The sequence below is a fragment of the Lathyrus oleraceus genome, chromosome 1, assembly GCF_024323335.1.
Source record: "Lathyrus oleraceus cultivar Zhongwan6 chromosome 1, CAAS_Psat_ZW6_1.0, whole genome shotgun sequence".
NCBI lineage: Eukaryota > Viridiplantae > Streptophyta > Magnoliopsida > Fabales > Fabaceae > Lathyrus > Lathyrus oleraceus.
Window position 1 is genome coordinate 49,544,880 of NC_066579.1, and position 9,919 is coordinate 49,554,798.

Here is a 9,919-nt window from a genome sequence, read left to right on the forward strand (position 1 = left end):
AGCTGCCGGAATAGTTCCACCTACTTTATCTTACCAGCAGAAGAAACGATTCTTCTACGACATAAAACACTATTACTGGGATGATCCCTTACTTTTCAAAAGAGGCCCCGATGGTATTTTCCGTCGATGTATACCCGAAGAAGAGGTAGAAAATATAATCCAACACAGCCACTCCGCTCCTTATGGTGGACACGCAAGTACATCCAAGACCTGCTCTAAAATCCTACAATCCGGCTTTTATTGGCCAAATATATGGAAGGACGTACATGCGGCTATTAAGGAATGTGACAGATGTCAACGCACAGGAAACATATCTAGACGTGACGAGATGCCACAAAAAGGTATTTTGGAAGTAGAGATTTTCGACGTGTGGGGAATAGACTTCATGGGACCTTTTCCATCCTCTTTCGGTAACAAATACATACTCGTGGCAGTAGACTACGTTTCAAAATGGATCGAAGCTATAGCTTCTCCAACAAATGACACCCGAGTAGTAACTAGACTCTTTAAGAATATAATATTTCCGAGATTTGGCATCCCAAGAATAGTAGTCAGTGATGGTGGATCACATTTCATATCCAAGGTACTCGAAAAACTTCTGTTTAAGTATGGCGTAAGGCATAGAGTAGCGACACCTTACCACCCTCAGACCAGTGGGCAAGTGGAAGTGTCCAACAGAGAGATTAAACAAATATTAGAAAAAACAGTCGCCACTTCAAGGAAAGATTGGTCATTAAAATTACCAGAAGCTTTATGGGCGTATCGAACTGCTTATAAAACCCCCATAGGGACGACCCCATTTAAGCTCATTTATGGAAAATCCTGCCACCTCCCGGTAGAATTAGAACATAAAGCCTATTGGGCTATTAGAAATCTGAACCTAAACTATAAGGCCGCCGGCGAAAAGAGAATCCTTGACATAAACGAATTAGAGGAACTCAGAAGAGACGCCTATGAAAATGCCAGAATCTACAAAGAAAGAACAAAACAATGGCATGACAAGCGTATATCAAGGAAAATCTTCAAGCAAGGCGATGCAGTTCTTTTATTTAACTCTAGGCTAAAGTTATTTCCGGGAAAACTACGATCCAGATGGTCAGGTCCTTTTCATATCACTAACATCTTTCCCAGTGGAGCGGTAGAAATTAAAGGAAAATCCACAGAACCGTTCACCGTAAACGGACAACGTCTAAAACACTATCACTGTGCGGAAACCAATGAAGATTCGCAAGTCTTGCACTTAGACGAAATGCCTCCAGAAACTATAGATTGTAATTGATTGTTTTTATGTCGAGCTGGCGACATTAAACAAAGCGCTTAGTGGGAGACAACCCACAAATTATTTTATTTCCTTATTCTATTATTATTATTATTTCTCTATTTTCTCCTTAATTATCCTTTTCTGTTTAGTATTCATTCTTAATTTATTAAAAACTTCTTTCTTCTTTCGGCATTTGGCCAAATCCTGACTAAAACTCATGTTTTCTTTTCTCTAGCTAACACTAATCAGATGGGACATATTGATCGTATGGGTATCAAATTCAGAGGAATGGCTCACAAACTAAATTTTGAGGAACTAGCCACTAGAGAGATGCTACCTAGTTTATATGCTGATGACTGGGCTATGACCGCCCTTGGACTAAGAGAAAGTGTCATGTATTTGCTGAATCAGATAGGATGGGAAACATCCCCTATCCTACGACATTTCGTCACCTACCGGAGACTAACACTAGAATTCCTTAGCTCACTAATCTATCTACCCAACCATGGGAAAGGCATTAGCAGAGGTTTTATCCAGTTCAGAATGTTCAACATGGAGTACCAATTTAATATTAGAGACTTTACCAACCTTTTGGGTTTCCCTACCTCCCTTGATACATTCACAGTAAGCCAGGAAGAACTTTTTGAATATAGAGAACTTGAACACTTTTGGGGTAGTTTGACTGGAAATGATGAGCCCGAGGAACATGAGTTTCTCTCTGGAAACATTCATAACCCGGCTTTCCGTTACTTCCATGGGATCCTGACCCACACCTTATTTGGAGAGAAGCCAAACAGCACTTCAGTTTCACGTGATGAACTTTTCATCATATTCTGTGCTTCCCAGAACCGTCCAGTAAACGGTGCCACCTTTATGCTAGCAAATTTAGACCACCTTATCCAAGATGAGCGAGCACCAATTAGAGTAGGCGGTTTGATAACTATGATAGGTAATGCTATTGGATTACGTCAGCCTATGCTTGACTTAAGCCCTTTTTGTGGCATTACCATTATGAGTATACCCTTCCTCTTCAACACCTTGTTTATAGCAAACCTAGGATCTGACGAGTTCGAGCTTATAATTAATAACCAGGTTCTTTGCCTATTTACCTTACCCGATCCTAGGACTAGTGTTCACAACCGCAGTAACTGGCTCTACAATCTGAATGCAACACCCTCTCCTGCTAGATCCACTGAATCCATCCAGGACTATGAGATTTGTGATGACCAGATCCCTTATGCTGAATCGGACCCTCAGACACCATCTGGCTATTATGATATTGACCCTCCTCCTCAGCCTGTTCAGACCGAAGAATCAGCAATATCCGACCTCCGACATCATATGCCCGAAACTGATTATAACACCGCCATTGAAGCTTTGATGTCAGAACAAGACGCCCTCAGAGAAGAGTTTACTGAAATGAGACACGAAGTTCTAGGACACATGAGCAGTATGACAAATCAGTTTCACGAGTTGTTAAACCGTGTTAACTCTTTTGCTCCTTCGGCCAGAGATCGTGCAGATGGATAGAAATTATTTTCTTAGTTATTTAGTTTTAAGTTAGATTATTCATTAATGTTATTTAAATTCATGTTCGCATTTGTTTCCCTTTCGCATTTTTTCTTTTTCTTTCCAATATTACATTATGATCATTTTATTGAAGCTATTTATTTAATTTTATTATGCAATAGCTATTATGTTCTCTACTGTTGCTACCTATGACTTATTGAATTATATATGCACTATTACACAAAGCAGAATAGCATGCAGGAGAAATTAAATTGTAGAATAAATCAATCAGTAGCAAAACAAACAAAAAAAAACAAAAAAAAAAAATAGAATAACCTACCAAGTCACTCAGAAGGACGCTAGCTGAAACCATGCCAAACAGACAGTGTGACGAGCGTCACACATTCTATCACGGACGTCACGCTAAGTACCTGTGACGCCCGTCATGCACCTGAAACGAGCGTAACGCCCTTCAGACTAGGTGAACGTTAAGGAGCCGTTGGAGACGAACGTTACACCCTTTCAACTTTTTACCTTCCCCATTTATTCACATTTACCCACAATTATTCACTTTTCAACCACCTATTTTTCCAACTTCCAAATTTTTTTTCCTATAAATACCCTCCAAACCTTCCTTCATTCACCACAAACCACTTTCTTCTATCAAATACATTTCTTTTCTTTCCAATCTACCTCTTTCAGTTTATTCATCAGTATGGCGGATAACCAGAATTTCGGAAATATCATCTTCCGAACCGAAGATGAAAATTATCAACGGGAGCAATACGAGCGTTTCCAACAGCGAGGCGTCGTCTCCACTAGGTATCCTGATTTTACTTGTTTACAACAATTAGGATTACTCCAAGGTATCGAATGGATGCTCCGTCAAGCCAACTTAACCTTTCTATGCACGCATAATCAACCCACTTACCCCTCCCTAACCTTAGAATTCTTAAGTTCATACGCATACACCACTCCCGCCGGTGAAGACGAATTTTTAACCGGTACCGCAACCTTCAGTATGTTCAACACCGAGTACTCCTTAACCCAAAACCAGTTGAGTACCATGCTACAATTCTCCACAGAAGGTCAAGTTTACCCCAGAATCCCACCCGACCTAAACTGGAACACAGTTGCCGTTTTCACCCTTTTTAAGAAAATATCTGGTCTAGATGCCTACAACTGGGAAGAGCTCCTTATTTCCCACATACATAACCCAACCATCCGATATTTTATCCGCATCTTACAGAACACAATTTTTGGTAGACCAAACAACAGTAAGGTCAACGCAAAGGAACTCTTCTTCCTCGAATGCGTCTTCGAACCAAATGCCAAGGTAAACGCTACCTCTTTTCTATTTCATCATATCCGCACCTTATGTGATAGAGGCCGCCAACCCTTTGTAATTGGCGGATTAATCACCACCATAGCACTAGGCTTAAACTTAGGGGACCGACTCCAAACCTTAGAATCTCAACCTCCCCTATTTATGGACATCAGCTACTGTCGATCCAGCCGCCTGATTAAGAACAGAGTGGGCGGAGGATATTATCTTATGGTGAACAACCAGGCAATCCCAAGCGTTGTCCTACCCAACATCGCCCTGACTGATGTCACAAACCCCAACCGCCACCTCTATGATCTAAATGCTCCCGAAGCCACCGAGCCTTCACAAGCAAACCCGCCCGCAGACGAGTTTGAAGACATAGAGCAAGGTGATCATGCTCCTGCACAACAATTAGTCCCGCTCAACCCTTCCGATAATGCAACTGGCCCATCCTCACAATGTCGTCGACGAAGAAGGCCTGCAACCAACGACAACATCATGGATGCTATTGATGGTATGCAAGCACAGAATGTCGAGATGATGCAAATGATGCGTCAAATGCAACAACAACAGGATGCTAGGAATGCCATAACCGACCAGCGGTTCACTGAGTTGTTTAGCAGATTTGACAACTTAGAAGTACATCAACGATCACCAGGTCCAAGAACCAGAGGCGGAAGGCAGCCTTAGTTGTAGTTCCTCTTCCCTTTCCCTATTGTATTTCATTTCCTTAAAACATTGGGGACAATGTTTAATTTAAGTATGGGGAGAAAACTTGTTCTTTCTACTTCCATTTTTTTTTCAAGTATGTACCTTTCCTTTCATTGTTATTTCCCTTTTAATTATTGTTTAAAAAAAATAATAATAATAATAATAGTAATATATATATATATATATATATATATATATATATATATATATATATATATATATATATATATATATATATATATATATATATATATATATATATATATATATATATATATATATATATATATATATATATATATATATATATATATATATATATAGATTTATTTTAAGTTAAGTCCAGAGTGTGAACAAATTTCTATTATCTATTCCCTCAATTTTCATGAGCCACAACAAAAATTCAACACCCAATAAGTATAAAGGTTGCTCATTTTATCGAACTTGAGACGAATTAAGACAAAAAAAACTACTACCAAACACTCTAAACAAACCTTAACACGTTAGATCAGGATAAGTACCTATTATACCGATTCCTTGAACTTTTAGTTTTATAAGTAACCCCGAGTAGTTTATACAAGAAGTCAGCACCATCTTAATAGCAAACTACGTGGAGGGCCGATGAATATAAGTGAGTGATTCCCAAAGTAACATAAAAAAAAATATATCAGGAAATGCACTAAGTAAGTTAGGTGATCCTTACCAGATCATTTAATCTAAAGGTTGCAGATCATACAAAGGCATAATATGAAAGATCCATTATGAGTTGGTTCAGCAGGTATCTGGTGCTGAACTTGGTAGGGCGGGCTACGGTCCGATCCCCCGCAATTTGCAATGGACTGAATAACGAAGTTATCCGACTTATGTACCAGAACTTCTAGCAAAAATGGGATCAGAATCACTAACCGGTTACTCCACTATGTGCGGGAAAAGATAAAGGGCTTAATGTGATTTCGCTAGAATGAAAACGGGTGAAATAAGAGTAAAGGAACTAGGATAGCTATCATAGTGTACTTGAACTGATTTGCATAAGGCAAGGTTATCTAGGTTGTGACGGTGGTTGTTGATGTCAAGATTTAACTCAAGTTACCTCTAAACAAAATTTACATGCAACCTAATACGAATTGACGTGTGTTTTGAAATTTCATCTGGCTAAAACCTTTAACGAGTTCTATACTGTATTTTGCTTGAGGACAAGCAAAGATCTAAGTATGGGGGAGTTTGATAACATGAAATTATATCATATTTTAGGACTTAATTCAATTAAATTATATTATTATTTATTTCAATTTACTTCATTTTATCAGATATTACGCGGTATTTCCTTTCTATTTGTCTCAGGTGATCAATTTGAAGCAAAAGTAAAAAAAGGAAGAAAAGGAGGTGCAAAAAGGAGTGAAAAGAAGCGAACATCAAAGCCCAGCCCAAAGCACAAGAACACAGGCGCTGTGCCTGTGACGAACGTCACAGAGGCTGTGACGAGCGTCACGCCTTGCACACTCCTGTAACGAACGTCACACATGGTGTGACGAACGTCACACCATTCCTACATTTTTGGCACCAGGAACGCGTTGAACCTATCTGCACGCTTGACTCTTTTTCAAAGTAATGGCTATATTTACGGAAGACGCTTTGAAAACCGTTACGGAGGGCACCAATATAAATAGCTACTTTCTAAACCTGCAGCAACACGCCTTTTTCCAGATTTCGGCAGTTTCCAATTTTCTTTTTCTCAGCAGCTTAGGCATATCTTTTACATATTACTTTTGCAACTCTTATTATTTTCTTTTGGCAATTTTATTTTCTTCTCTAGCACTTAATTAGTTTTTCACATAATAGTTTCTACACCGGAAACTATTGTGTACCTTTTCACCGGATCTAACCTTACGTTAGAATCTAGTTTTTTTATTCCTTCGTTTTAATTTGTTGGTTAATTGAAGAATTCAAGAACAAATCCTACCGGCTTGTGGTGGAGTGTTCAAGACTACTGTTTAAATTATTCAAGTTCTTTAATTATTGTTTAATGCTTTGTTTTATTATTTATTTATATTATTTGCTTGAGATGAGTCTGTTTATGCATGATAATTATCTAAGTTTGTTTAGCATGTCTGGCTAATTCGCTCAGATATCGGTATGTAAAGTAAGCGGAATGAAGGAATCAAAACTAAGTTGGTTTAATTAAGTTTAAAATTAAAATCACTCTTTTTACGGTCTCAATTTACAGGTTTAATAACAAGGTTTTTGCACGAAAGTAAAAGACATAAAGAAGTTAAAATCAATAGAGCGAGAGTTTGAGGTTTTAACTGGACTGTGTAAATTGGACATTAATTCTAGATCAGGGCGAGAGCAATTTTTAGAGTTAATTAAATTCTAATCTTTTTCAAAAAGTATTTTTAAAGATTGAATGTGAGGACGAGAGTTAAGCATTTGAATTTAATTATATAACCTAAGTCAACAGAGCGAGAGTTTGAGATAAGGGTGTTTAAACGGTTAGTGTTTTCTTAAAAAAGAGTTTCTACGGATTCTATTGTTTTCAAAAAGTGGTTTTTGACTTAACTATAAGTGACAGCTACGTTAACATAAAATCATGGTTTATTCAACAGAGCGAGAGTTTGAGATAAAACTTTTAATCAATAAAGTCAACTGAAAAGATTTGTTTTAAAACCAAGGGACCGACAAAGAATTGATTCCCTAATTACGACGAACTGCATACCGATATCCGAGCGAATTAGCCAGACATGCTAAACAAACTTAGATAATTATCATGCATAAACAGACTCATCTCAAGCAAATAATATAAATAAATAATAAAACAAAGCATTAAACAATAATTAAAGAACCTGAATAATTTAAACAGTAGTCTTGAACACTCCACCACAAGCCGGTAGGATTTGTTCTTGAGTTCTTCAATTAACCAACAAATTAAAACGAAGGAATAAAAAAACTAGATTCTAACGTAAGGTTAGATCCGGTGAAAAGGTACACAATAGTTTCCGGTGTAGAAACTATTATGTGAAAAACTAATTAAATGCTAGAGAAGAAAATAAAATTGCCAAAAGAAAATAATAAGAGTTGCAAAAGTAATATGTAAAAGATATGCCTAAGCTGCTGAGAAAAAGAAAATTGGAAACTGCCGAAATCTGGAAAAAGGCGTGTTGCTGCAGGTTTAGAAAGTAGCTATTTATATTGGTGCCCTCCATAACGGTTTTCAAAGCGTCTTCCGTAAATATAGCCATTACTTTGAAAAAGAGTCAAGCGTGCAGATAGGTTCAACGCGTTCCTGGTGCCAAAAATGTAGGAATGGTGTGACGTTCGTTACAGGAGTGTGCAAGGCGTGACGCTCGTCACAGCCTCTGTGACGTTCGTCACAGGCACAGCGCCTGTGTTCTTGTGCTTTGGGCTGGGCTTTGATGTTCGCTTCTTTTCACTCCTTTTTGCACCTCCTTTTCTTCCTTTTTTTACTTTTGCTTCAAATTGATCACCTGAGACAAATAGAAAGGAAATACCGCGTAATATCTGATAAAATGAAGTAAATTGAAATAAATAATAATATAATTTAATTGAATTAAGTTCTAAAATATGATATAATTTCATGTTATCACTCCGGATGTTTTTGTTTCAATGAATGAGATTCCTGAGTATGACTATGATGTCGCTACTATCACCATCTTTTACCCGACTAATCAGATCAGTGTGCCAGAAGCGCAACCAGTACCACCAGTGCGGCCGGCCGCTTTGACAATCACAACCCCTAGTCCTTTACCTTTCACCAGTGAAAGGGCCATTCCGTGGCATTATGGGGGGAGTGTATACACACACGATCATGGGGTGGAACAACCTTTGAAGGTAGAAGAGGGTCAGAAGTCTGAACTCGAAGCTGAAGGTCCCGCAGTGGACAATGTTGGTGGAATCGGGTGATTCACCAGGAGTGGCAGGCTATTCTCGCCACCCGTTACCCAAAATAATAGTGTTGATGCCGCTGCTAAGGCCAAAGGCAAACAAGTTATGAATGAGGGTACCTCTGCACCCCAAGCTGGTTTTGAGCCCACTTTTGCGAAGGATGTGGACGAGCTTCTGAGAATCATAAAGAAAAGCGATTACAAGGTAGTCGATCAGTTGATTCAGACTCCGTCCAAGATATCCATTCTCTCACTCCTGTTGTGTTCAGAGGCACACAGGGAGGCACTTCTGAAGGTCCTTAACGCTGCATATGTGCCTCAGGAGATCTCAGTAAACGAACTAGAAGGGATCATTGCAAATGTTCATGCAAGCAACGGGTTGGGTTTTACTGATTCTAACTTAACACCAGCTGGACGCAACCATAACAAGGCTTTGCATATCTCAATGGAATGCAAAGACACCGTGTTATCTCACGTTCTGGTGGATACAGGTTCCTCTCTCAATGTGCTACCCAAGAGAGCCCTATCAAGGTTAGAAGTAGAAGGTTTGATCTTGAAACCTTCCGATCTCATGGTGAGAGCCTTCGATGGTTCTAAGAGGTCGGTGTTTGGAGAGGTAGAATTGCCAATTCAGATTGGATCACAAACCTTCAACACCGTATTCTATGTGATGGATATCAGTCCCTCGTACAGTTGCCTTCTGGGTCGTCCTTGGATCCACAATGCTGGGGCAGTCTCCTCAACACTGCATCAGAAGATCAAGTTCCCAGTCAATGGAAGAATTATCACCGTCTGTGGTGAGGAGGACATACTGGTAAGTAACCTGTCTACCTTCAAGTACGTAGAGGTAGAAGGTGAAATTCATGAGACTCTCAGTCAGGCCTTTGAGTCAGTTCAAATCAAGGACGCAGCTCCGGTGGAAGGGGCTAAAGCAGGAGCCCCTATCTCATCTTTCAAGCAGGCGCAAGCCTTGGTGGATTCAGGTGTTGCTCCCGGTTGGGGACGTCTGTTGGATTTACCAATGAAGGACGACAAGTTCGGGATTGGGTATCAACCAGCGCTGACTTCTACAACTTCAGCACTTCAGACTCGTTAGGGGTCGATTACTTTATCTAGTGCTGGCGTCATCCAATATGGCCAGATCTCTGCGATCAACGATGAAAATGGAGATAGTGATTGCGACATCGACAACTGGGTGCGTCCGAGGATCCC